This window comes from Numida meleagris, unplaced genomic scaffold (genome assembly GCF_002078875.1).
Source record: "Numida meleagris isolate 19003 breed g44 Domestic line unplaced genomic scaffold, NumMel1.0 unplaced_Scaffold193, whole genome shotgun sequence".
Taxonomy (NCBI): domain Eukaryota; kingdom Metazoa; phylum Chordata; class Aves; order Galliformes; family Numididae; genus Numida; species Numida meleagris.
This window is the reverse complement of record NW_018363728.1, coordinates 951,326-956,316: the sequence shown is the minus strand read 5'-3', so window position 1 is coordinate 956,316 and position 4,991 is coordinate 951,326. Positions and strand designations below refer to the sequence as shown.

The following is a 4,991-nucleotide window of genomic DNA, read 5'->3' as shown; positions in this document are numbered from 1 at the left end:
TTTTCTTTTTTTTTTTTTTTTTTGCAGGGTGGGCTGTGCAGCAGTCACTCGGCCCCCAGTACCTAACACAGGACAAGCTATGGGAGAGGACCAGTGAAGATATCCCTGCCATGGGAATGTATTTGCATAATTTTCTCTTCTGGGAGCTTTACAAATTCTGAAACATCTGTTACTGGGTACAGCTGGCAATGAGGAGTGGCATTAGCTGGGCAGTTAGCCTGACCTAATGTGTCAAGGCTTATTATGTTCATAAAAATATTAAGCTTGTCACATTTCAGCATGCGAGTGCACATGTGCAATGTGATGCATGTATATTATGCAAGAATTGCACAGAGCTGAGCTGCTTCCGGGCTGACTAGGATTTCAAGGAATGAAGGAGAAAATGCAAGTCACTTCTAGCAGTCTGATAAAGCTGTTTTTAGACAGAGAGCTGAAATTGCCATTAATTTCCAAGTTCAGTTCTGGAGAATGATAGTGCATTGAGAAATAAGCAGAGGGGAAAAAAAAGGACAACAGATGGCAAATATAGGTAGATGGAAAGTGAAACTGTGACATGAGGAGCTCTGGGATATGTCAGTTTAATATAAGAGAAATCTGTGGTCAAGGGAGCAAGTAGGGAAAGCCCTTCTTCCGGAAAGAGTAATACAGAAACCCCAAATCAATAGCCTGCTTGATCTGGAGGTAGAGGGGAGACATACTGCCCATCAGTGTAGTGGAACACTGTCAGTAGGCATAGTTACTACCTTCTCCAATTTATTATGCTGAGTTGTCTGACCACTTTAGTGGATGCAGCAGCTCTGAGTTTTGCCTACCATTATACAGACACGCACACCTGTAAACAGCAAATGATATGAATTACTCTTAATATTTGCCACACCTTCTGATAGGCAGCAGAGAAGAGATGAGCGTGGAAGTTCTTCTCTTGGGATGTAATTTTAGGAATAACCCAAGGTTTCTACATTAACAGTTTAGGTTAAGCCTATTTCTCATCTGGACATAACAATATGTTGTGAATATACTTTATTTTCTTTGTTGCAACAAAAATGCAAGAAGTAATTATGAGATAAAATATTTAATACAAAACAAAATTTCATATCTGGGGCAAGGTAAAAACTATAATAGATTTGTAATTTATTATTCTTTTTTTCTCCTCTTGTCACAATTAAGTTTTGACTTGGTACAAAATATTTGAAAGGTGGAATTCATGAATACAAGATATAGAGGCAAGAGAAATCTGGAGATGCTTCTCATTCTTTTTGGAACAATCTCAGAAAAAGGAAATGTGAAACATCTGATGGGGACAATTACATATTGAAGCCCTAATATGGGCTCGATTTAGCTCTCAGATGCAGTGAGAGTACATATGGATGGTTTTAATTAATAAGTAATAATATGGAATTAACTATATTTCTTAGGTGTTTAAAGTCTCTCCTAGATGTTTTGCAGTCATAGAACATGGTTTAACTTTGAGATAAGCCTTAATTCCCCGCTCAATGTGTCTGGATCAGTTTTGTCCTCAGTTGCAGTGTTTACACTTTTTCAATTCAAAGAAATTGTTTCTGATCTGTGTGGTGATGAAGAAAGTTTGACACAGAGTTCAGGAGAATTACTCATTTGCAAATGCACATCTTCAGCTGGATGAAGATAAGGCCTCAAGCTCATTTTGGTGAGTCTTAGGGGGGTGTTTCACTTGAGTAGAGGAGGGAGCACTCAATCAATGACGTGTAGTATCCTCTTCAGCAAGCACAACTTGCAAAGATAGGGCACAAGTTGATTTTGGTATAACTGCTGCTTACACATAACATTTATGGTGTTGGTTTGTCTGCAGCACTTTGCTAGTTCCTTCACCTGCTCTGCTGTCTACAAATCAATCAGTTTGCCATTTACTGAAACTGCAGCTATGAACCTGCTGGGCTAAAATCTGCCACATTTCTAACAGCAGCACAGTGCAAGAGAAGACTGAACTGAAAATTTAATTACCCAAACAGAAATAGTAATCAATAGATTAACTTAATTTCTCCTCAGATAATCAATACACAGAAAACAACTGAACTGAAAAGCTATTGGATAGTTATGTGAAAAATGGAGGGTAAATCAAAGATTGTAGATTGGATGCACATAAACCTGTTTTATACAAAAAGGCTGTATGAAAGGAGCAGAGTTTTGATATAAAATCAAAATATAAATAAAAGGGCAATACTACTGGTTTTAACCTCACTTGGAACTGTTCAAAGTGTGTGTTTGCTGAAGCAGAACTTTTGGTGGAGAAAGGTAGCACGTGTGCTATGTTTTTACTGTTGCTGGTTTGCACTACATAAATTGCGCAGCATATAAATTGTGCGGTTTCATAAACTCAGACTCCCTTTACAGATGGACAGTTAAGTTCAAATTTCTCATAGGAGGCTCAAAAACTGTGGCACTCATTTCTTCAGGCCTCCCTTTCTTAACATTAAAACCTCCTAGTAGCACTTTCAAAAGCACATAATGGTATTGCATTTGACAGCTGTCAAAAATTTGACAAAATATCTACTTCAGGTATTGCTTACTGTACAGCCAGAGTTGCACAGATCACAGCAAGGAAACACTGGTGGATGTTAAGTGATTTACTGGGTCAGTCCCTCAGTATATGATCTGTGCTGCTGGGAGTCCTGTATTGGTGATGATGTATTAGAAATGCGGAAGCTGGTTTACATCAGAAAAATTGCAATTATGTTGGAGGATGCTTTTGAGTATAAATTCACAACCAGGCCCTAACTGAAGTAGGCTTTGAGATCCATTAGAGTGAGTTCCCAAGCTTGTCATTTTTTTTTCCTTCATCTCAATATGTCTTGTTTTTCTGCTTAGGTTTCCAATGCCTTTGTTTGCATAATTATGTGGAAAACAGTTGTGAAAGTCTCTGGCTTTATTAGGGATATCTTCCCCACTAAAAATCAGAAGTTATATGTCACAGGAATCCTAAGAAAAGCTGGAAAAGTCTCTAAAACCTCATATCCTGGAAACTTAATAATTTCCCTTATTGCTCTTGACTTTGTGTGGAACAGGTGCTCATATCTGGATTCTCCTTCCTATTGCCTCTCTGAAGAAGGCTTTCATTACAACTAGTGAAAGAAAAGTTGTTTTAACCATGAAAAAACACTAAACTCATTGCTTTCTAAATCTTGTAACTTGCAATACATCCAGAGTTCTCAGAGCATCTCTTATGTTGTGCAGGTAAAACAAATGATTTACAGGTGACATAGGTATAATCCTGCAACCAGTAACAGTGTTATGCAGCAAGTTTGCTCTGTAAGTCTGAGAGCAAGAAATCACAGAGGGTTTCTGAAATCACGGTGCCATACATGGGATAATACTCGCTATCCCATATGAGTGAAAGAAATAGATGTATCTGCTGATAAAAGCAGTGGTATTGTTTTATTTTTTTTGTTTGAGCTTTTTTTTATCTTCTCCCTCTTTGTTCCACTTTCTCCACTAGAAAGCCTTGCTTTTACTAAGTAAAAACAGAAATATGACTTGTTTCTTTATAAAGGCAATATAATCCAAAGAGAGAACTAATTTACCATACTTACTGTCTAAACTAACTTACTATAATCACTATCTCTCATCTCTGAGTAATGTGACCTATGTTCCCCAGGCAATATGCTTCACTGCGAATTTCCAACCTGCCTATACCATGCAGAGTGAATGTACATCTGAGATACATCATCTACTGTCACAGAACATCTGTCTGTTCAACCAATTTCCATGGCAAAAAAACAAATTGATAAAACAAAAAGAGGGGGGGGGAAGAATTAGAGGAAAAAAATCATTCTGTGCTTAGTTCCTGTGGAGAATAATAATCTCTTTCAATCAGACTGTAAACTCTCTGCAGCAGTGCTATAGCAGTGAATCGAGTCACTATGAAACAAGCGAATACAGTAACAATAAATATATTTATTGCTAATTCCCTGGTATAGCAATAAACTGGCTTTAGTCATCTACTTGAGAAAATGAAATAACCAGAAATGTTTGGCTTCAGTACAACTTTAGTGGACATTCTTGTCCATGTTCTGTTAACAATATAGAGTCATATTTGGAGGAATCTTACTGAGATAAACGGGGCAAAGAATACAGATTATGTTTGGGCAGGCTAACTCAGATGTGCCACAGTCACCTGGATTATCTGCTTGAAATTGAACCTGCCCTGAGAGGGAGGACTCTCTGGAGTCCTGAGCCTACAAATTGAGTAAACTTTTGACAGAATTTTGGATGTACAGAACTTTGTTTTCTTAGTTCCTAAATGACTGTTGGGTTAAATATTGCATGAATACATTTACACTAATGCTTAAAACACTGCTGTAGAATTATAGGAAGAAAAATAGTTGTATTTTAATGTAGTTGAAGTATTTCACAGTATCAGTTTTAGTACTGAAGCTTTTTGCTTAGGTAAAACTGTATCCTGTGAGATAAATGTTTGCTTGTAACAAATGGCAGAGTCTGTAATTAGGTGTATCCATAATTAGGCGTCTGATACTGATTTGGAGTGGTCTATGTTTATTAGTTGTAAGAAGCAGATTTCCAGCTCATTAAAGCCAATGGGAGTCTTTAGTCAGACATCCAGCAGCGGACTCAGAACAGAGATTTCAGAAAAGTAGTTTTTGGTTAAGCTAGAAATGTCAAGCTATCATAACTTGAAGGAAACTGGGTTAAGGATGTGAGAGAAACTGTAGGTCAAGCTTTTTTATGTGATGTGCTGTGTGGCTATTTACTTGAATTAAAAATGCTTGAATCTGAAATGGATTAAAACTTGGGTTTCTGTACCATTTTTTTGAGTTAAAAGTGTGGCATACGATGGGGCTCAAAAACTGGTTAAATAATATGAGAAGGAATTTAAAGATGATAGTCTCTGCTTCTTTTAAGAATATATATATTTCTGTTTTGACTCTAATAATTAGACTGACAATATGGTACTCTTATTTTTCATCAATATTACCTCTTAAATCTACCTTGAAATT

At 37.0% G+C, this 4,991-nt stretch overlaps 1 long non-coding RNA gene across 1 annotated transcript; it reads left to right on the top strand.

The window, feature by feature from the left end:
* The first annotated feature begins 32 nt into the window (after window positions 1-32).
* LOC110390772 lies at window positions 33-4,772 on the top strand. The gene is made up of 3 exons (XR_002433845.1): window positions 33-118; window positions 1,551-1,666; window positions 3,632-4,772. It is a non-coding gene; the product is annotated as an uncharacterized LOC110390772 (long non-coding RNA).
* Window positions 4,773-4,991: the final 219 nt, after the last annotated feature.